Source organism: Anabrus simplex, chromosome 8 (genome assembly GCF_040414725.1).
Source record: "Anabrus simplex isolate iqAnaSimp1 chromosome 8, ASM4041472v1, whole genome shotgun sequence".
NCBI classification, from domain to species: domain Eukaryota; kingdom Metazoa; phylum Arthropoda; class Insecta; order Orthoptera; family Tettigoniidae; genus Anabrus; species Anabrus simplex.
In genome coordinates, this window is record NC_090272.1 from 36,633,878 (window position 1) to 36,656,872 (window position 22,995).

Here is a 22,995-nt window from a genome sequence, read left to right on the forward strand (position 1 = left end):
GCTCGGTATCCCCACCTGTAACGTGGGAGACCCGGGTTTGATTCGCCGCCGGGTAGGAATGAGGTTATAATTACTGAATGACCAAACAGAACCAGTAAGAGCAACAGAAGTGCAAGGGCGTGTTACGAATTATCATCATCATCATCATCTGTTTACCCTCCAGGTTCGGTTTTTCCCTCGGACTTAGCGAGGGATCCCACCTCTACCGCCTCAAGGGCAGTGTCCTGGAGCTTCAGACTCTTGGTCGGGGGATACAACTGGGGAGTATGACCAGTACCTCGCCCAGGCGGCCTCACCTGCTATGCTGAACAGGGGCCTTGTGGAGGGATGGAAAGATTGGAAGGGATAGGCAAGGGAGAGGGAAGGAAGCGGCCGTGGCCTTAAGTTAGGTACCATCCCGGCATTCGCCTGGAGGAGAAGTGGGAAACCACGGAAAACCACTTCGAGGATGGCTGAGGTGGGAATCGAACCCACCTCTACTCAATTGACCTCCCGAGGCTGAGTGGACCCCGTTCCAGCCCTCGTACCACTTTTCAAATTTCGTGGCAGAGCCGGGAATCGAACCCGGACCTCCGGGGGTGGCAGCTAATCACGCTAACCACTACACCACAGAGGCGGCAAAAAAGCTCTGTTTCCGCCCGGGATCGAACCGGGGACCTTCCGCGTGTTAGGCGGATGTGATAACCACTACACCACGGAAACGCACGTTACGTATTATACTTCTGCTTAAAGATGATGTCTTCTTCTTTATCTGTTTTCCGTTCAGGCCTGACTTTCCCTCGGACTCGGCGAGGGATCCCACCTGTACCACCTCAAGTGCAGAGTAGTGCAGCTTCAGACCCTGGGTCGGTGATACAACTGGGGAGGATGACAAGGGAATGGGAAGACGGGAAGGTATTAGACGAGGAAGAGGGGGAAGCGGCCGTGGCCTTAAGAAACGTACTATCCCGGCATTTGCCTGGAGAAGTGGGAAAAACTAAAACCACTTCGAGGATGGCTGATGTGGGAATCGAACACACCTCTACTCAGTTGAGCTACGGAGGCTGAGTAGACCCCGTTCCAGCCCTCGTACCACTTTTCAAATTTCGAACCCTGGCCACCGGGGTTGGAAGCAAATTGTATTTGTTACGGAGATATCCGTGGTTGTTAGAGGTGAAAGAAGGTGTGGGCTGGAGTAGGTCTATACTACAAAATTAAAGTTAATTTAAAACTATAACAAAGGTTATATTTTCTTTTCAAAATCAACTATTAACAAAGTATAACAGGTACCAAGTAGGAGATCAACAAATTAACAAATTACAGTTTGTTACAAGTTTTGGGCTTCGAGCCCCAAGTCTAATTCCTGAGCTCTCAGCTCACAACAGCAATTGCTAAAGGGCAGAAAACCCCAAAGTACGAGGAGCACTTGCTCCTAATTACATGTTAAGAAAAAGGGCAGACCCGCTCTCAATTTTACAAGCCTATCAAAGGCTACAACAAACTTCATTTCTATCTGCCCTTGAGGTACACAAGGAAACAGGGGTAACTAGTACCCAATCTACTGGGCCTTCGCAGGAAGGAAAACGAAACGGGTAAAGTAACTGGCCAAAAATACAAAAAGAATGGAGGCGATAACTTGCACCCTTACACCAAGTTTGTCTAAAACCTATGTGGCGCTAAGCGGAACATACAGAGGCTAATCCCAAACTAAGGAGGTGACACGTATGAGAAAACGTTACTACATTAAAGAAGAGAAGAACGGTTAAGAAAAATAGTCACGTCCTCTTTCAAAAATGAAGGCGATTTCGAGAGGGTGAAGCACTCTCTATCCCGCTTTACAGATTTACAATTTATAGATAGACAGATAAGAATTTACATTTTAAAAAATAGGTTACATACTAAAGTTTTTGAACCCTCCCCGAGGGTTAAACTGCTGAGCTAGCAAGAAATGAAGATGTTAACAGGCCATTACCTTGTAGATGAACTGCTGCTTGAAGAAAGAGGCGCTTCCCGCCCCCTGCTACATATTCACACACTAAGAAAGGTGCTACTGAAGTGGCCCCGAGACAAAAAATCAGCAGTTTATATATCCTCGTGGAACATTAGAGACCTTTCAGGAATGAGTAGACACACCCTTTCGCATTTATTGGATAGCTGAAAGTTACACATCAACATTGAGAAAGAAAGGCACTATTGGTCAGAAATAAATTACAAAAATTAGTTATTGGTTAAATTCAAAACAGGCGGAACGAAAGGATAACTGTTGCCATCCCACAAACCACAGAACAAATTTTGTAAAAACAAAACTTACGAATGCTATATTTCTTCAAGAAAGTTCATTCGTTTACACTAGAGTGTGTTATCAATGTTTTGGTAGAGACATCTGTTAGAGAATGTCCAAACTTCTTGATACGGAGCAAACAAACACAAAACAAAATAGATACAGTTCAGAACACTTCAAAATTACCAAATTTACAGTAGTGACATCTTCCGAAAAACCGTTGAGTTAATACAGTTTGTTAAAGTTCAGGCTTTCTCCTGTAGAGAAATTACAACTGGCGCAATATTTGAATTGGTGGCGTGGAGGTGTACCGCCCGGTACAATATTACCCACTACCACAGAGGCGGACGCAAAGCAACTTACTCAAATTAATTGCAAGAATAAGTGAGATTACGAAGAAAGAGTTCTATGTTGCGGTTACCCTGAACATAAAATATTCCCCCGGGTGGGACTTGAACCAGCGACCTACGGATATCTGATACCTTTGCCAACTACAGTCCACCGCTCTACCAAGAGCTACCTGACAAACAACTCCGCGTCCGCTCTCTCCTTGAACTTATCACTCTCAATGATCGTGCAATACGGTGTTCAACTGTATCGCTCACTATCTTCCTCAGGCATGAAACCAACATTAACTGTGGATTGTGGAGAACATGCGTTTCCGTGGTGTAGTGGTTATCACATCCGCCTTACACGCGCAAAGTCCCCGGTTCGATCCCGGGCGGGAACAGTACTTTTTCTCCATGTTTTTAATACTGAAGAGATGTAGGCCTATAAGCAAAGTCCCACACAGCTAAGCTTACAGGAACGTGGAATGAAGGAAGGTTTAGGATACGTGGGCACTTTCTTATTGGACATTATACTGGACTCTTAAGCAATTAACTGCTCGGTATCCCCACCTGTAACGTGGGAGACCCGGGTTTGATAAGCCGCCCGGTAGGAATGAGGTTATAATTACTGAATGACCAAACAGAACCAGTAAGAGCAACAGAAGTGCAAGGGCGTGTTACGAATTATACTTCTGCTTGAAGATGATGTCTTCTTCTTTATCTGTTTTCCATTCAGAGTCTGATTTTCCCTCGGACTCGGCGAGGGATCCCACCTCTACCACCTCAAGTGCAGAGTAGTGCAGCTTCAGACTCTGGGTCGGTGATACAATTATGGAGGATGACAAGAGAATGGGAGGAGCGAAAGGCATTAGACAAGGAAGAGGGGGAAGCGGCCGTGGCCTTAAGTAAGGTACTATCCCGGCATTTGCCTGGAGAAGTGGGAAAAACTAAAACCACTTCGAGGATGGCTGATGTGGGAATCGAACCCACCTCCACTCAGTTGAGCTACGGAGGCTGAGTAGACCCTGTTCCAGCCCTCGTAGCACTTTTCAAATTTAGAAACCTGGCCAACGGGGTTGGAAGCTAATCATATTAACCACTACCACAGAGGCGGACGCAAAGCAACTTACTCAAATTAATTGCAAGAATAAGTGAGATGACGAGGAAATAATTCTATGGTGCGTTTCCCTGAATATAAATATTCGCCCGGGTGGAATATGAACCAGTGACCTACGGATATCTGATACCTTTGCCAAATACAGTTCACCGCTCTACCAAAAGCTACCAGAGGATCTGCTTCGCGTCCGCTCTCTCCTTGAACTTATCACTCTCAATGATCGTGCAATACGGTGTTCAACTGTATCGCTCACTATCTTCGTCAGGCAAGAATCCAACATTAACTGTGGATAGCGGAGAACGTGCGTTTGCTTGGTGTAGTGGTTATCACATCCGCCTAACACGCGGAAGGTCCCCGGTTGGATCGCGGGAGGAAACAGCACTTTTCTCCATGTCATTTTAATAGTAAAAAGACGTAGGCCTATAGGCAATGTCCCACACTGTTATGTTTACAGGAACTTGGAATTAAGGAAGGTTTGGGATACGTGGGCCCTTCCTTATTGGAGTCTATACTGGACGCTTCAGTAATTGTCTGCTCGGTATCCCCACCTGTAACCTGGGAGACCCGGGTTTGATAAGCCGCCCGGTAGGAATGAGGTTATAATTACTTAATGACCAAACAGAACCAGTAAGAGCAACAGAAAGGCATTGGCGTGTTACGAATTATACTTCTGCTTGAAAATGATGTCTTCTTCTTTATCTGTTTTTCATTCTGGGTCTGATTTTCCCTCGGACTAGGCGAGGGATCCCACCTCTACCACCTCAAGTGCAGAGTAGTGCAGCTTCAGACTCTGGGTCGGTGATACAACTGGGGAGGATGACAAAAGAATGGGAAGATGAGAAGGGATTAGACAAGAAAGGGGGTTAAGCGGCCGTGGCCTTAAGTAAGGTACTATCCCGGCATTATCCTGGAGAAGTGGGAAAAACGAAAAACAACTTCGAGAATGGCTGATGTGGGAATTGAACCCACCTCCACTCAGTTGACCTACGGAGGCTGAGTAGACCGCGTTCCAGCCCTCGTACCACTTTTCGAATTTCGAACCCTGGAACTGGGGTTGGAAGCTAATCATTTTAACCACTACCACAGAGACAGCCGCAAAGCAACTTTCTCAAATCAATTGCAATTATAAGTGAGATTACGTGGAAATAGTTGTATGGTGCGGTTTCCCTGAACTTAAAATATTACCCCGGTTGCGATTTGAACCAGCGACCTACGGTTAAGTGATACATTTGCCAACTACAGTCCACCGCTCTACCAAGAGCTACCTGACAATCAGCTTCGCGTCCGCTCTCTCCTTTAACTTATCACTCTCAACGATCGTGCAATACGGTGTTCAACTGTATCGCTCACTATGTTCGTCAGGCAAGAATCCAACATTAACTGTGGATAGCTGAGACCGTGCGTTTCCGTGCTGTAGTGGTTATCATATCCGCCTAACAGGCGGAAGGTCCCCGGTTCGATCCCGGGCGGAAACAGAGCTTTTTCTCCATGTTATTTTAATAGTGAAAAGATGTAGGCATATAGGCAATGTCCCACACAGCTACGTTTACAGGAACTTAGAATTAAGCAAGGTTTGGGGTACGTGGGCACTTCCTTATTGTTGTCTATACTGGACGCTTCAGTAATTGTCTGCTCGTTATCCCCACCTGTAACGTGGTTGACCCGGGTTTGATTCGCCGCCGGGTAGGAATGAGGTTATAATTACTGAATGACCAAACAGAACCAGTAAGAGCAACAGAAGTGCAAGGGCGTGTTACGAATTATACTTCTGCTTAAAGATGATGTCTTCTTCTTTATCTCTTTTCCATTCAGGGTCTGATTTTCCCTCGGACTCGGCGAGGGATCACACCTCTACCACCTCAAGTGCAGTGTAGTGCAGCTTCAGACTCTGGGTCGGTGATACAACTGGGGAGGATGACAAGGGAATGGGAAGATGGGAAGGTATTAGACGAGGAAGAGGGGGAAGCGGCCGTCGCCTTAAGTAACGTACTATCCCGGCATTTGCCTGGAGAAGTGGGAAAAACTAAAACCACTTCGAGGATGGCTGATGTGGGAATCGAACACACCTCTACTCAGTTGAGCTACGGAGGCTGAGTAGACCCCGTTCCAGCCCTCGTACCACTTTTCAAATTTCGAACCCTGGCCACCGGGGTTGGAAGCAAATTGTATTTGTTACGGAGATATCCGTGGTTGTTAGAGGTGAAAGAAGGTGTGGGCTGGAGTAGTTCTCAACTACAAAATTAAAGTTAATTTAAAACTATAACAAAGGTTATATTTTCTTTTCAAAATCAACTATTAACAAAGTATAACAGGTACCAAGTAGGAGATCAACAAATTAACAAGTTACAGTTTGTTACAAGATTTGGGCTTCGAGCCCCAAGTCTAATTCCTGAGCTCTCAGCTCACAACCGCAATTGCTGAAGGGCAGAAAACCCCAAAGTACGAGGAGCACTTGCCCCTAATTACATGTTAAGAAAAAGGGCAGACCCGCTCTCAATTTTACAAGCCTATCAAAGGCTACAACAAACTTCATTTCTATCTGCCCTTGAGGTACACAATGAAACAGGGGTAACTAGTACCCAATCTACTGGGCCTTCGCAGGAAGGAAAACGAAACGGGTTAAGCAACTAGCCAAAAATACAAAATGAATGGAGGCGATAACTTGCACTCCTACACCAAGTTTGTCTAAAACCTATGTGGCGCTAAGCCGATCATACAGAGGCTAATCCCAAGCTAGGGAGGTGACACGTATGAGAAAACTTTACTACATAAAAGAAGAGAAGAACGGTTAAGAAAAATAGTCACCTCCTATTTCAAAAATGAAGGCGAGTTCGAGAGGGTGAAGCACTCTCTATCCCTCTTTACAGATTTGTAATTTATAGATAGACAGATAAGAATTTACATTTTAAAAAATAGGTTACATACTAAAGTTTTCGAATCCTCCCCGTGGGTTAAACTGCTGAGCTAGCAAGAAATGAAGATGTTAACAGGCCACTACCTTGTAGATGAACTGCTGCTTGAAGAAAGAGGCGCTTCCCGCCCCCTGCTACATATTCACACACTAAGAAAGATGTTACTGAAGTGGCCCCGAGACAAAAAATCAGCAGTTTATATATCCTCGTGGAACATTAGAGACCTTTCAGGAATGAGTAGACACACCCTTTCGCATTTATTGGATAGCTGAAAGTTACACATCAACATTGAGAAAGAAAGACACTATTGGTCAGAAATTAATTACAAAAATTAGTCATTGGTTAAATTCAAAACAGGCGGAAAGAAAGGATAACTGTTGCCAACCCACAAACCACAGAACAAAATTTTGTAAAAACAAAATTTACGAATGCTAAATTTCTTCATGAAAGTTCATTCGTTTACACCAGAGTGTGTTATCAATGTTTTGGTAGAGACATCTGTTAGAGAATATCCAAATTTCTTGATACGGAGCAAACAAACACAAAACAAAATAGACACAGTTCAGAACACTTCAAAATTACAAAATTTACAGTAGTGACATCTTCCGAGAACCCGTTGAGTTAATACTGTTTGTTAAAGTTCAGGCTTTCTCCCGTAGAGAAATTTCAACTGGCGCAATATTTGAATTGGCGGCGTGGAGTTGTACCGCCCGGCACAACATTACCCACTACCACAGAGGCGGACGCAAAGCAACTTACCCAAATGAATTGCAAGAATAAGTGAGATTACGAAGAAAGAGTTCTATGTTGCGGTTACCCTGAACATAAAATGTTCCCCCGGGTGGGACTTGAACCAGCGAACTGCGGATATCTGAGACCCTTGCCAACTACAGTCCACCGCTCTACCAAGAGCTACCTGACAATCAGCTTCGCGTCCGCTCTCTCCTTGAACTTATCACTCTCAATGATCGTGCAATACGGTGTTCAACTGTATCGCTCTCTATCTTCCTCAGGCATGAATCCAACAATAACTCTGCACGGCGGTGAACGTGCGTTTCCGTCATGTAGTGGTTACCACATCCGCCTTACACGCGGAAGGTCCCCGGTTTGATCCCGGGTGGAAAAAATACTTCTTCTCCATGTTTTTAGTACTGAAGAGATATAGGCCTATAGGCAATGTCCCACACAGCTAAGCTTACAGGAACTTGGAATGAAGGAAGGTTTGGGGTACGTGGGCACTTCCTTATTGTTGTCTATACTGGACGCTTCAGTAATTGTCTGCTCGGTATCCCCACCTGTAACGTGGGAGACCCGGGTTTGATTCGCCGCCGGGTACGAATGAGGTTATAAACACAGAATGACCAAACAGAACCAGTAAGAGCAACAGAAGTGCAAGGGCGTGTTACGAATTATACTTCTGCTTAAAGATGATGTCTTCTTCTTTATCTGTTTTCCGTTCAGGCCTGACTTTCCCTCGGACTCGGCGAGGGATCCCACCTCTACCACCTCAAGTGCAGAGTCCTGAAGCTTCAGACTCTGGGTCGCTGATACAACTATGGAGGATGACAAGAGAATGGGAGGAGCGAAAGGCATTAGACAAGGAAGAGGGGGAAGCGGCCGTGGCCTTAAGTAATGTACTATCCCGGCATTTGCCTGGAGAAGTGGGAAAAACTAAAACCACTTCGAGGATGGCTGATGTGGGAATCGAACACACCTCCACTCAGTTGACCTACGGAGGCTGAGTAGACCGCGTTCCAGCCCTCGTACCACTTTTCGAATTTCGAACCCTGGCACTGGGGTTGGAAGCTAATCATTTTAACCACTACCACAGAGACAGACGCAAAGCAACTTTCTCAAATTAATTGCAATTATAAGTGAGATTACGTGGAAACAGTTGTATGGTGCGGTTTCCCTGAACTTACAATATTCCCCCGGTTGCGATTTGAACCAGCGACCTACGGTTATGTGATCCATTTGCCAACTACAGTCCACCGCTCTACCAAGAGCTACCTGACAATCAGCTCCGCGTCCGCTCTCTCCTTTAACTTATCACCCTCAATGATCGTGCAATACGGTGTTCAACTGTATCGCTCACTATTTTCGTCAGGCAAGAATCGAACATTAACTGTGGATAGCTGAGACCGTGCGTTTCCGTGGTGTAGTGGTTATCACATCCGCCTAACACGCGGAAGGTCCCCGGTTCGATCCCGGGCGGAAACAGAGCTTTTTCTCCATGTTATTTCAATAGTGAAAAGATGTAGGCATATAGGCAATGTCCCACACAGCTAAGTTTACAGGAACTTAGAATTAAGGAAGGTTTGGGGTACGTGGGCACTTCCTTATTGTTGTCTATACTGGACGCTTCAGTAATTGTCTGCTCGGTATCCCCACCTGTAACGTGGGAGACCCGGGTTTGATTCGCCGCCCGGTATGAATGAGGTTATAAACACAGAATGACCAAACAGAACCAGTAAGAGCAACAGAAGTGCAAGGGCGTGTTACGAATTATACTTCTGCTTAAAGATGATGTCTTCTTCTTTATCTGTTTTCCGTTCAGGCCTGACTTTCTCTCGGACTCGGGGAGGGATCCCACCTCTAACACCTCAAGTGCAGAGTCCTGAAGCTTCAGACTCTGGGTCGCTGATACAATTATGGAGGATTACAAGAGAATGGGAAGATCTAAAGGGATTAGACAAGGAAGAGGGGGAAGCGGCCGTGGCCTTAAGTAATGTACTATCCCGGCATTTGCCTGGAGAAGTGGGAAAAACTAAAACCACTTCGAGGATGGCTGATGTAGGAATCGAACCCACCTCCACTCAGTTGTCCTACGGAGGCTGAGTAGACCCCGTTCCAGCTCTCGTACCACTTTTCAAATTTAGAAACCTGGCCACCGGGGTGGGAAGCTAATCACATTAACCACTACCACAGAGGCGGACGCAAAGCAACTTACTCAAATTAATTTGCAAGAATAAGTGAGATGAGTCCTCCTCTGTGGTGTAGTGGTTAGCGTGATTAGCTGCCACCCCCGGAGGCCCGGGTTCGATTCCCGGCTCTGCCACGAGGGCTGGAACGGGGTCCAATCAGCCTAGGGAGGTCAACTGAGTAGAGGTGGGTTCGATTCCCACCTCAGCAATCCTGGAAGTGGTTTTCCGTGGTTTCCCACTTCTCCTCCAGGCGAATGCCGGGACGGTACCTAACTTAAGGCCACGGCCGCTTCCTTCCCTCTTCCTTGCCTATCCCTTCCAATCTTCCCATCCCTCCACAAGGCCCCTGTTCAGCATAGCAGGTGAGGTCGCCTGGGCGAGGTACTGGTGATACTCCCCAGTTGTATCCCCGACCAAGAGTCTGAAGCTCCAGGACACTGCCCTTGAGGCGGTAGAGGTGGGATCCCTCGCTAAGTCCGAGGGTAAAACCGAACCTGGAGGGTAAACAGATGATGATGATGATAGGTGAGATGACGAGGAAATAATTCCATGGTGCGTTTCCCTGAATATAAATATTCCCCCGGGTGGAATTTGAACCAGCGACCTACGGATATCTGATACCTTTTCCAAATACAGTTCACCGCTCTACCAAAAGCTACCAGAGGATCTGCTTCGCGTCTGCTCTCTCCTTGAACTTATCACTCTCAATGATCGTGCAATACGGTGTTCAACTGTATCGCTCACTATCTTCGTCAGGCAAGAATCCAACATTAAATGCGGATTGTGGAGAAAGTGCGTTTCCGTGGTGTAGTGGTTATCACATCCGTCTTACAGGCGGAAATTCCCCGGTTCGATCCCGGGCGGGAACAGTACTTTTTCTCCATGATTTTAATACTGAAGAGATGTAGGCCTATAGACAATGTCCCACACAGCTGAGCTTACAGGAACTTGGAATGAAGGAAGGTTTAGGATACGTGGGCACTTCCTTATTGGATATTATACTGGACTATTCAGCAATTATCTGCTCGGTATCCCCACCTGTAACGTGGGACACCCGGGTTTGATTCGCCGCCGGGTAGGAATGAGGTTATAATTACAGAATGACCAAACAGAACCAGTAAGAGCAACAGAAGTGCAAGGGCGTGTTACGAATTATACTTCTGTTTGAAGGCGATGTCTTCATCTTTATCTGTTTAACATCCAGGGTCTGATTTTCCCTCGGACTCAGCGAGGGATCCCACCTCTACCACCTCAAGTGCAGAGTCCTGAAGCTTCAGACTCTGGGTCGGGGGATACAACTGGGGAGCATGACAAGGGATTGGGAAGATGGGAAGGGATTAGACAAGGAAGAGGGGAAGCGGCCGTGGCCTTAAGTAAGGTACTATCCCGGCATTTGCCTGGAGAAGTGGGAAAAACTAAAACCACTTCGAGGATGGCTGATGTGGGAATCGAACCCACCTCCACTCAGTTGAGCTACGGAGGGTGAGTAGACCCCGTTCCAGCCCACGTACCTTTTTTCAAATTTAGAAACCTGGCCACCGGGGTTGGAAGCTAATCATATTAACCACTACCACAGAGGCGGACGCAAAGCAACTTACTCAAATTAAATGCAAGAATAAGTGAGATGACGAGGAAATAATTCTATGGTGCGTTTCCCTGAATATAAATATTCGCCCGGGTAGAATATGAACCAGTGACCTACGGATATCTGATACCTTTGCCAAATACAGTTCACCGCTCTACCAAAAGCTACCAGAGGATCTGCTTCGCGTCCGCTCTCTCCTTGAACTTATCACTCTCAATGATCGTGCAATACGATGTTCAACTGTATCGCTCACTATCTTCGTCAGGCAAGAATCCAACATTAACTGTGGATAGCGGGGACCGTGCGTTTCCGTGGTGTAGTGGTTGTCACATCCGCCTAACACGCGGAAGACCCCCGGTTCGATCCCGGGTGGAAACAGCGCTTTTTCTCCATGTTATTTTAATAGTGAAAAGATGTAGGCCTATAGGCAATGTCCCACACTGTTAAGTTTACAGGAACTTGGAATTAAGGAAGGTTTGGGATACGTGGGCCCTTCCTTATTGGGGTCTATACTGGACGCTTCAGTAATTGTCTGCTCGGTATCCCCACCTGTAACCTGGGAGACCCGGGTATGATAAGCCGCCCGGTGGGAATGAGGTTATTGTACCGGGCGGTACACCTCCACGCCGCTTATTTAAAATTTGCGCCAGTTGAAACTCCTCTGCTGGAGGAAGTCTGAACTTTATCTACGGTATTAATTTTCTACTTTCTCAGAAGATGTCACTACCTGGAAATTTTGGAGTTTTTGAACTGTGTCATTTTCGACGTATTTTTGTTTCGCTTGTAGTAAGAAGTGTGAACTTTCTCTTCTAGAGGACACTACTGAAGATCAACAATAGTGCACCCTAGTGCGGAGTGAAAGAACTGTTTTTTTTTTTTTTTTTTTTTTGGAGAAAATTTAATTTCAAAAGTTTGTTCTTTGCTAAATTTCTTTCAGTCATTGTTTAAGTTGGCAATATTAACCCTTTCTTTCCCCTTTGTTTGAATTTAGCCAATCCTGAATTTAAATTAATTTTCCACCAATGATGTGTTTCTTCTTCATCTTGTGTAGGGGTTTTATTTAACCACCAATAAAAGATTGTGGGCGGGTGTTTTCCTCCCTAAAACGCCTCGAACTTTCCGCGAGAGTATATAAACTGCTGATTTTAGGGTCTCTGCGCCACTTCTGTTCCATCTTTTCGTGTGTAAAGTACATAGCAGGGGGCGGGAAGCGCCTCTTTCTTCGGCGGCAGTCAACAACCAGGTAATGGGCGATTAATTACTTCTTTTCTTGCTTGCTCAGCAGTTTAACTCTCGGGGCGGGTCCGAAGTTTTTCCATTATGTAACCTTCCTTAAAATGTAAAGAAACTTGTATCTATTCTATCTTTTAAACTACATATTGGGATAGAGAGTGCGTAACCCTCTCGAGCTCCCACTCATATTGTTTTGAGGTGAACTTATTTTCTCAACCTATTCTTCCTCAACATTATGTAAATTTGTTTCTTTCTAAAGTCACCTCTTTAGTATGGGATTAGCCCTTGCATCAGTGGCCTAGAGCCAAATTAGGTTTTGAAACAAATACATTAGGAGTGCAGATCGCCTCCTCTCAAATTGTTATTTTTGAGGTCATGTAATTATCCTTTTATCGCTTAATAGACCTCAGTAGGTTGGGTATTTTACCCCTGTGCTCACGTCCTTAGAGGACAGCTTGAAAGTAGAGTTAGGTGTGGCCTTGTGATAGGCTTAAAACTTTGAGAGCGGATCGCTCTTTTGCAATTTGTTTCTGCGTGCCTCTAGGAGGTATTACTGTGTAATTCGGAGCAAGTGTTCCTGGGCATGATTGGGGTGTTCTGCCCCTTTGCTAAACCTTATGTACATGTAAATTCGGGCTAACTGCTCGAGAATTGGATGTTCGGGGCCCGAAGCCCAAAACCTGTAAATACTATTGTTGCTCTTTGTTGCCTTGCTACTCTGTACCTGCCATTCTTGTTATTTCTGAGTTTGAAAAGAAAATATAACCTTGTTAAATTTTAAATTAATTTTTCTTTCGTAGCTTGAGACCTGTTCACCACCCCGCACCTTCTTTCACCTCTAAATACCACAAAAACACGGTAACAGTTATAATTACTGAATGACCAAACAGAACCAGTAACAGCAACAGATGGGCAATGGCGTGTTACGAATTATACTTCTGCTTGAAGATGATGTCTTCTTCTTTATCTGTTTTTCATTCAGGGTCTGATTTTCCCTCGGACTAGGCGAGGGATCCCACCTCTACCACCTCAAGTGCAGAGTAGTGCAGCTTCAGACTCTGGGTCGGTGATAAAACTGGGGAGGATGACAAAAGAATGGGAAGATGGGAATGGATTAGACAAGAAAGGGGGTTAAGCGGCCGCGGCCTTAAGTAAGGTACTATCCCGGCATTAACCAGGAGAAGTGGGAAAAACGAAAAACCACTTCGAGAATGGCTGATGTGGGAATTGAACCCACCTCCACTCAGTTGACCTACGGAGGCTGAGTAGACCGCGTTCCAGCCCTCGTACCACTTTTCGAACTTCGAACCCTGGCACTGGGGTTGGAAGCTAATCATTCTAACCACTACCACAGAGGCAGACGCAAAGCAACTTTCTCAAATTAATTGCAAGGATAAGTGAGATTACGTGGAAATAGTTGTATGGTGCGGTTTCCCTGAACTTAAAATATTCCCCCGGTTGCGATTTGGACCAGCGACCTACGGTTATGTGATACATTTGCCAACTACAGTCCACCGCTCTACCAAGAGCTACCAAGGAATCTGCTTCGCGTCCGCTCTCTCCTTTAACTTATCACTCTCAATGATCGTGCAACTGTATCGTTCACTATGCTCGTCAGGCAAGAATCCAACATTAACTGTGGATAGCTGAGACCGTGCGTTTCCGTGGTGTAGTGGTTATCACATCCGCCTAACACGCGGAAGGTCCCCGGTTCGATCCCGGGCGGAAACAGAGCTTTTTCTCCATGTTATTTTAATAGTGAAAAGATGTAGGCATATAGGCAATGTCCCACACAGCTAAGTTTACAGGACTTAGAATTAAGGAAGGTTTGGGATACGTGGGCATTTCCTTATTGGAGTCTATACTGGACGCTTCAGTAATTGTCTGCTCGGTATCCCCACCTGTAACGTGGGAGACCCGGGTTTGATTCGCCGCCGGGTAGGAATGAGGTTATAATTACTGAATGACCAAACAGAACCAGTAAGAGCAACAGAAGTGCACGGGCGTGTTACGAATTATACTTCTGCTTAAAGATGATGTCTTCTTCTTTATCTCTTTTCCATTCAGGGCCTGACTTTACCTCGGACTCGGGGAGGGATCCCAAATCTACCACCTCAAGTGCAGAGTAGTGCAGCTTCAGACTCTGGGTCGCTGATACAATTATAGAGGATGACAAGAGAATGGGAAGATGGGAAGGGATTAGACAAGGAAGAGAGGGAAGCGGCCGTGGCCTTAAGTAATGTACTATCCCGGCATTTGCCTGGAGAAGTGGGAAAAACTAAAACCACTTCGAGGATTGCTGATGTAGGAATCGAACCCACCTCCACTCAGTTGACCTACGGAGGCTGAGTAGACCCCGTTCCAGCTCTCGTAACACTTTTCAAATTTAGAAACCTGGCCACCGGGGTTAGAAGCTAATCATATTAACAACTACCACAGAGGCGGACGCAAAGCAACTTACTCAAATTAATTGCAAGAATAAGTGAGATGACGAGGAAATAATTCCATGGTGCGTTTCCCTGAATATAAATATTCCCCCGGGTGGAATTTGAACCAGCGACCTACGGATATCTGATACCTTTGCCAAATACAGTTCACCGCTCTACCAAAAGCTACCAGAGGATCTGCTTCGCGTCCGCTCTCTCCTTGAACTTATCACTCTCAATGATCGTGCAATACGTTGTTCAACTGTATCGCTCACTATCTTCGTCAGGCAAGAATCCAACATTAACTCTGGATAGCGGGGATCGTGCGTTTGCGTGGTGTAGTGGTTATCGCATCCGCCTAACACGCGGAATGTCCGCGGTTCGATCCCGGGCGGAAGCAGAGATTTTTCTCCATGTTATATTAATAGTGAAAGGATGTAGGCATATAGGCAATGTCCCACACAGCTAAGTTTACAGGAACTTGGAATTAAGGAAGGTTTGGGGTACGTGGGCACTTCCTTATTGGAGTCTATACTGGACGCTTCAGTAATTGTCTGCTCGTTATCCCCACCTGCAACGTGGGAGACCCGGGTTTGATTCGCCGCCGGGTACGAATGAGGTTATAATTACTGAATGACCAAACAGAACCAGTAAGAGCAACAGAAGGGCAAAGGCGTGTTACGAATTATACTTCTGCTTAAAGATGATGTCCTCTTCTTAATCTGTTTTCCATTCAGAGTCTGATTTTCCCTCGGACTCGGCGAGGGATCCCACCTCTACCACCTCAAGTGCAGAGTAGTGGAGCGTCAGACTCTGGGTCGGTGATACAACTGGGGAGGATGACAAGGGAATGGGAAGATGGGAAGGTATTAGACGAGGAAGAGGGGGAAGCGGCCGTGGCCTTAAGTAACGTACTATCCCGGCATTTGCCTGGAGAAGTGGGAAAAACTAAAACCACTTCGAGGATGGCTGATGTGGGAATCGAACACACCTCTACTCAGTTGAGCTACGAAGGCTGAGTAGACCCCGTTCCAGCCCTCGTACCACTTTTCAAATTTCGAACCCTGGAAACCGGGGATGGAAGCTAATTGTATTTGTTACGGAGATATCCGTGGTTTTTAGAGGTGAAAGAAGGTGTGGGCTGGAGTAGGTCTCAACAATAAAATTAAAGTTAATTTAAAACTATAACAAAGGTTATATTTTCTTTTCAAAATCAACTATTAACAAACTATAACAGGTACCAAGTAGGAGATCAACAAATTAACAAATTACAGTTTGTTACAAGATTTGGGCTTCGAGCCCCAAGTCTAATCCCTGAGCTCTCAGCTCACAACCGCAATTGCTGAAGGGCAGAAAACCCCAAAGTACGAGGAGCACTTGCTCCTAATTACATGTTAAGAAAAAGGGCAGACCCGCTCTCAATTTTACAAGCCTATCAAAGGCTACAACAAACTTCATTTCTATCTGCCCTTGAGGTACACAAGGAAACAGGGGTAACTAGTACCCAATCTACTGGGCCTTCGCAGGAAGGAAAACGAAACGGGTTAAGTAACTGGCCTAAAATACAAAATGAATGGAGGCGATAACTTGCACTCCTACACCAAGTTTGTCTAAAACCTATGTGGCGCTAAGCCGATCATACAGAGGCTAATCCCAAGCTAGGGAGGTGACACGTATGAGAAAACTTTACTACATAAAAGAAGAGAAGAACGGTTAAGAAAAATAGTCACCTCCTATTTCAAAAATGAAGGCGAGTTCGAGAGGGTGAAGCACTCTCTATCCCTCTTTACAGATTTGTAATTTATAGATAGACAGATAAGAATTTACATTTTAAAAAATAGGTTACATACTAAAGTTTTCGAAACCTCCCCGAGGGTTAAACTGCTGAGCTAGCAAGAAATGAAGATGTTAACAGGCCATTACCTTGTAGATGAACTGCTGCTTGAAGAAAGAGGCGCTTCCCGCCCCCTGCTACATATTCACACACTAAGAAAGATGTTACTGAAGTGGCCCCGAGACAAAAAATCAGCAGTTTATATATCCTCGTGGAACATTAGAGACCTTTCAGGAATGAGTAGACACACCCTTTCGCATTTATTGGATAGCTGAAAGTTACACATCAACATTGAGAAAGAAAGACACTATTGGTCAGAAATTAATTACAAAAATTAGTCATTGGTTAAATTCAAAACAGGCGGAACGAAAGGATAACTGTTGCCAACCCACAAACCACAGAACAAAATTTTGTAAAAACAAAACTTACGAATGCTAAATTTCTTCAAGAAAGTTCATTCGTTTACACCAGAGTGTGTTATCAATGTTTTGGTAGAGACATCTGTTAGAGAATATCCAAATTTCTCGATACGGAGCAAACAAACACAAAACAAAATAGACACAGTTCAGAACACTTCAAAATTACCAAATTTACAGTAGTGACATCTTCCGAGTTGAGTTAATACAGTTTGTAAAAGTTCAGGCGCAATATTACCCACTACCAAAGAGGCGGACGCAAAGCAACTTACTCTAATTAATCATCATCATCATCATCATCATCATCTGTTTACCCCCCAGGCCTCAAGGGCAGTGTCGTGGAGCTTCAGACTCTTGGTCGGGGGATACAACTGTGGTGTATGACCAGTACCTCGCCCAGGGGGCCTCACCTGCTATGGTGAACAGGGGCCTTGTAGGGAAGATTGGAAGGGATAGGCAAGGATGAGGGAAGGAAGCGGCCGTGGCCTTAAGTTAGGTACCATCCCGGCATTCACCGGGAGGTGAAGTGGGAAACCACGGAAAACCACTTCGAGGAAGGCTGAGGTGGGAATCGAACCCAGTTGACCTCCCGAGGCTGAGTGGACCCCGTTCCAGCCCTCGTACCACTTTTCAAATTTCGTGGCAGAGCCGGGAATCGAACCCGGACCTCCGGGGGTGGCAGCTAATCACGCTAACCACTACACCACAAAGGCGGACACTCTAATTAATTGCAAGAATAAGTGAGATTACGAAGAAATAGTTCTATGTTGCGGTTACCCTGAACATAAAATATTCGCCCGGGGGGGACTTGAACCAGCGACCTACGGACATCTGATTCCTTTGCCAGCTACAGTCCACCGCTCTGCCAAGAGCTACCTGACAATCTGCATCGCGTCCGCTCTCTACTTGAACTTATCACTCTCAATGATCGTGCAATACGGTGTTCAACTGTATCGCTCACTATCTTCGTCAGGCAAGAATCCAACATTAACTGCGGATAGTGGAGAACGTGCGTTTCCGTGGTGTATTGGTTATCACATCCGCCTTACACGCGGAAATTCCCCGGTTCGATCCCGGGCGGACACAGTACTTTTTCTCCATGATTTTAATACTGAAGAGATGTACGCCTATAGGCAATGTCCCACACAGCTAAGCTTACAGGAACTTGGAATGAAGGAAGGTTTAGGATACGTGGGCACTTCCTTATTGGATATTATACTGGACTCTTCAGCAATTATCTGCTCGGTATCCCCACCTGTAACGTGGGACACCCGGGTTTGATTCGCCGCCGGGTAGGAATGAGTTTATAATTACTGAATGACCAAACAGAACCAGTAAAAGCAACAGAAGTGCAAGGGCGTGTTACAAATTATACTTCTGCTTGAAGACGATGTCTTCATCTTTATCTGTTTAACATCCAGGGTCTGATTTTCCCTCGGACTCAGCGAGGGATCCCACCTCTACCACCTCAAGTGCAGAGACCTGAAGCTTCAGACTCTGGGTCGGTGATACAACTGGGGAGGATGACAAGGGAATGGGAAGATGGGAAGGTATTAGACGAGGAAGAGGGGGAAGCGGCCGTGGCCTTAAGTAACGTACTATCCCGGCATTTGCCTGGAGAAGTGGGAAAAACTAAAACCACTTCGAGGATGGCTGATGTGGGAATGGAACCCACCTCCACTCAGTTGAGCTACGGAGGCTGAGTAGACCCCGTTCCAGCCCACGTACCACTTTTCAAATTTAGAAACCTGGCCACCGGGGTTGGAAGCTAATCATATTAACCACTACCACAGAGGCGGACGCAAAGCAACTTACTCAAATTAATTGCAAGAATAAGTGAGATGACGAGGAAATAATTCTATGGTGCGTTTCCCTGAATATAAATATTCGCCCGGGTAGAATATGAACCAGTGACCTACTGATATCTGATACCTTTGCCAAATACAGTTCACCGCTCTACGACAGGCTACCAGAGGATCTGCTTCGCGTCCGCTCTCTCCTTGAACTTATCACTCTCAATGATCGTGCAATACGGTGTTCAACTGTATAGCTCACTATCTTCGTCAGGCAAGAATCCAACATTAACTGTGGATAGTGGAGAACGTGCGTATCCGTGGTGTAGTGGTTATCACATCCGCCTAACACGCGGAAGGTCCCCGGTTCGATCCCGGGCGGAAACAGCACTTTTTCTCCATGTTATTTTAATAGTGAAAAGATGTAGGCCTATAGGGAATGTGCCACACTGTTAAGTTTACAGGAACTTGGAATTAAGGAAGGTTTGGGGTACGTGGGCCCTTCCTTATTGGAGTCTATACTGGACGCTTCAGTAATTGTCTGCTCCGTATCCCCACCTGTAACCTGGGAGACCCGGGTTTGATTCGCCGCCGGGTAGGAATGAGGTTATAATTACTGAATGACCAAACAGAACCAGTAAGAGCAACAGATGGGCAAGGGCGTATTACGAATTATACTTCTGCTTGAAGATGATGTCTTCTTCTTTATCTGTTTTCCATTCAGAGTCTGATTTTCCCTCGGACTCGGCGAGGGATCCCACCTCTACCACCTCAAGTGCAGAGTAGTGGAGCTTCAGACTCTGGGTCGGTGATACAACTGGGGAGGATGACAAGGGAATGGGAAGATGGGAAGGTATTAGACGAGGAAGAGGGGGAAGCGGCCGTGGCCTTAAGTAACGTACTATCCCGGCATTTGCCTGGAGAAGTGGGAAAAACTAAAACCATTTCGAGGATGGCTGATGTGGGAATCGAACACACCTCTACTCAGTTGAGCTACGAAGGCTGAGTAGACCCCGTTCCACTTTTCAAATTTCGAACCCTGGAAACCGGGGTTGGAAGCTAATTGTATTTGTTACGGAGATATCCGTGGTTGTTAGAGGTGAAAGAAGGTGTGGGCTGGAGTAGGTCTCAACAACAAAATTAAAGTTAATTTAAAACTATAACAAAGGTTATATTTTCTTTTCAAAATCAACTATTAACAAAGTATAACAGGTACCAAGTAGGAGATCAACAAATTAACAAATTACAGTTTGTTACAAGATTTGGGCTTCGAGCCCCAAGTCTAATCCCTGAGCTCTCAGCTGGCAACCGCAATTGCTGAAGGGCAGAAAACCCCAAAGTACGAGGAGCACTTGCTCCTAATTACTTGTTAAGAAAAAGGGCAGACCCGCTCTCAATTTTACAAGCCTATCAAAGGCTACAACAAACTTCATTTCTATCTGCCCTTGAGGTACACAAGCAAACAGGGGTAACTAGTACCCAATCTACTGGGCCTCCGCAGGAAGGAAAACGAAACGGGTTAAGTAACTGGCCTAAAATACAAAATGAATGGAGGCGATAACTTGCACTCCTACACCAAGTTTGTCTAAAACCTATGTGGCGCTAAGCCGATCATACAGAGGCTAATCCCAAGCTAGGGAGGTGACACGTATGAGAAAACTTTACTACATAAAAGAAGAGAAGAACGGTTAAGAAAAATAGTCACCCCCTCTTTCAAAAATGAAGGCGAGTTCGAGGGGGTGAAGCACTCTCTATCCCTCTTTAGAGATTTGTAATTTATAGATAGACAGATAAGAATTTACATTTTAAAAAATAGGTTAAATACTAAAGTATTCGAACCCTCCCCGAGGGTTAAACTGCTGAGCTAGCAAGAAATGAAGATGTTAACAGGCCATTACCTTGTAGATGAACTGCTGCTTGAAGAAAGAGGCGCTTCCCGCCCCCTGCTACATATTCACACACTAAGAAAGATGTTACTGAAGTGGCCCCGAGACAAAAAATCAGCAGTTTATATATCCTCGTGGAACATTAGAGACCTTTCAGGAATGAGTAGACACACCCTTTCGCATTTATTGGATAGCTGAAAGTTACATATCAACATTGAGAAAGAAAGACACTATTGGTCAGAAATTAATTACAAAAATTAGTCATTGGTTAAATTGAAAACAGGCGGAACGAAAGGATAACTGTTGCCAACCCACAAACCACAGAACAAAATTGTGTAAAAACTAAACTTACGAATGCTAAATTTCTTCTAGAAATTTCATTCGTTTACACCAGTGTGTGTTATCAATGTTTTGGTAGAGACATCTGTTAGAGAATGTCCAAACTTCTTGATACGGAGCAAACAAACACAAAACAAAATAGACACCGTTCAGAACACTTCAAAATTACCAAATTTACAGTAGAGACATCTTCCGAGAAACCGTTGAGTTAATACAGTTTGTTAAAGTTCAGGCTTTCTCCTGTAGAGAAATGTCAACTGGCGCAATATTTGAATTGGCGGCGTGGAGGTGTACCGCCCGGTACAATATTACCCACTACCACAGAGGCGGACGCAAAGCAACTTACTCTAATTAATTGCAAGAATAAGTGAGATTACGAAGAAATAGTTCTATGTTGCGGTTACTCTGAACATAAAATATTCGCCCGGATGGGACTTGAACCAGCGACCTACGGACATCTGATTCCTTTTCCAAATACAGTCCACCGGTCTGCCAAGAGCTACCTGACGATCTGCATCGCGTCCGCTCTCTCCTTGAACTTATCACTCTCAATGATCGTGCAATACGGTGTTCAACTGAATCGCTCACTATCTTCGTCAGGCAAGAATCCAACATTAACTGTGGATTGTGGAGAACGTGCGTTTCCGTGGTGTAGTGGTTATCACATCCGCCTTACACGCGGAAAGTCCCCGGTTCGATCCCGGGCGGGAACAGTATTTTCTCTCCATGTTTTTAATACTGAAGAGATGTAGGCCTATAGGCAATGTCCCACACAGCTAAGCTTACAGGAACTTGGAATGAAGGAAGGTTTAGGATACGTGGGCACTTCCTTATTGGATATTATACTGGACTCTTCAGCAATTATCTGCTCGGTATCCCCACCTGTAACGTGGGAGACCCGGGTTTGATTCGCCGCCGGGTAGGAATGAGGTTGTAATTACAGAATGACGAAACAGAACCAGTAAGAGCAACAGAAGTGCAAGGGCGTGTTACGAATTATACTTCTGCTTGAAGATGATGTCTTCTTCTTTATCTGTTTTTCTTTCAGGGTCGGATTTTCCCTCGGACTAGGCGAGGGATCTCACCTCTACCACTTCAAGTGCAGAGTAGTGCAGCTTCAGACTCTGGGACGGTGATACAACTGGGGAGGATGACAAAAGAATGGGAAGATGGGAAGGGATTAGACAAGAAAGGGGGTTAAGCGGCCGTGGCCTTAAGTAAGGTACTATCCCGGCATTATCCTGGAGAAGTGGGAAAAACGAAAATCCACTTCGAGAATGGCTGATGTGGGAATTGAACCCACCTCCACTCAGTTGACCTACGGAGGCTGAGTAGACCGAGTTCCAGCCCTCGTACCACTTTTCGAATTTCGAACCCTGGCACTGGGGTTGGAAGCTAATCATTTTAACCACTACCACAGAGGCAGACGCAAAGCAACTTTCTCAAATTAATTGCAAGGATAAGTGAGATTACGTGGAAATAGTTGTATGGTGCGGTTTCCCTGAACTTAAAATGTTCCCCCGGTTGCGATTTGAACCAGCGACCTACGGTTATGTGATACATTTGCAACTACAGTCCACCGCTCTACCAAGAGCTACCAGGGGATCTGCTTCGCGTCCGCTCTCTCCTTTAACTTATCACTCTCAATGATCGTGCAATACGGTGTTTAACTGTATCGTTCACTATGTTCGTCAGGCAAGAATCCAACATTAACTGTGGATAGATGAGACCGTGCGTTTCCGTGGTGTAGTGGTTATCACATCCGCCTAACACGCGGAAGGTCCCCGGTCCGATCCCGGGCGGAGACAGAGTTTTTTCTCCATGTTATTTTAATAGTGAAAAGATGTAGGCATATAGGCAATGTCCCACACAGCTAAGTTTACAGGAACTTAGAATTAAGGAAGGTTTGGGGTACGTGGGCACTTCCTTATTGGAGTCTAT

At 45.5% G+C, this 22,995-nt stretch overlaps 11 non-coding genes across 11 annotated transcripts; 10 read left to right on the forward strand and 1 right to left on the reverse strand.

Annotated features, from left to right (window-relative positions):
- Positions 1 to 629: 629 nt before the first annotated feature.
- On the reverse strand, positions 630 to 702 carry TRNAV-AAC (transfer RNA valine (anticodon AAC)). Its single transcript has one exon. It is a non-coding gene; the product is annotated as a tRNA-Val (tRNA).
- Positions 703 to 2,917: 2,215 nt separating this feature from the next.
- TRNAV-UAC (transfer RNA valine (anticodon UAC)) lies at positions 2,918 to 2,990 on the forward strand. The gene has a single exon. It is a non-coding gene; the product is annotated as a tRNA-Val (tRNA).
- Positions 2,991 to 4,011: 1,021 nt separating this feature from the next.
- Positions 4,012 to 4,084, forward strand: TRNAV-AAC (transfer RNA valine (anticodon AAC)). Its single transcript has one exon. It is a non-coding gene; the product is annotated as a tRNA-Val (tRNA).
- Positions 4,085 to 5,108: 1,024 nt separating this feature from the next.
- Positions 5,109 to 5,181, forward strand: TRNAV-AAC (transfer RNA valine (anticodon AAC)). The gene has a single exon. It is a non-coding gene; the product is annotated as a tRNA-Val (tRNA).
- Positions 5,182 to 8,765: 3,584 nt separating this feature from the next.
- On the forward strand, positions 8,766 to 8,838 carry TRNAV-AAC (transfer RNA valine (anticodon AAC)). The gene has a single exon. It is a non-coding gene; the product is annotated as a tRNA-Val (tRNA).
- A 1,500-nt stretch (positions 8,839 to 10,338) lies between these two features.
- On the forward strand, positions 10,339 to 10,411 carry TRNAV-UAC (transfer RNA valine (anticodon UAC)). The gene has a single exon. It is a non-coding gene; the product is annotated as a tRNA-Val (tRNA).
- A 1,021-nt stretch (positions 10,412 to 11,432) lies between these two features.
- On the forward strand, positions 11,433 to 11,505 carry TRNAV-AAC (transfer RNA valine (anticodon AAC)). Its single transcript has one exon. It is a non-coding gene; the product is annotated as a tRNA-Val (tRNA).
- Positions 11,506 to 14,018: 2,513 nt separating this feature from the next.
- Positions 14,019 to 14,091, forward strand: TRNAV-AAC (transfer RNA valine (anticodon UAC)). The gene has a single exon. It is a non-coding gene; the product is annotated as a tRNA-Val (tRNA).
- A 5,052-nt stretch (positions 14,092 to 19,143) lies between these two features.
- Positions 19,144 to 19,216, forward strand: TRNAV-AAC (transfer RNA valine (anticodon AAC)). The gene has a single exon. It is a non-coding gene; the product is annotated as a tRNA-Val (tRNA).
- A 2,478-nt stretch (positions 19,217 to 21,694) lies between these two features.
- On the forward strand, positions 21,695 to 21,767 carry TRNAV-UAC (transfer RNA valine (anticodon UAC)). The gene has a single exon. It is a non-coding gene; the product is annotated as a tRNA-Val (tRNA).
- Positions 21,768 to 22,789: 1,022 nt separating this feature from the next.
- Positions 22,790 to 22,862, forward strand: TRNAV-AAC (transfer RNA valine (anticodon AAC)). Its single transcript has one exon. It is a non-coding gene; the product is annotated as a tRNA-Val (tRNA).
- Positions 22,863 to 22,995: the final 133 nt, after the last annotated feature.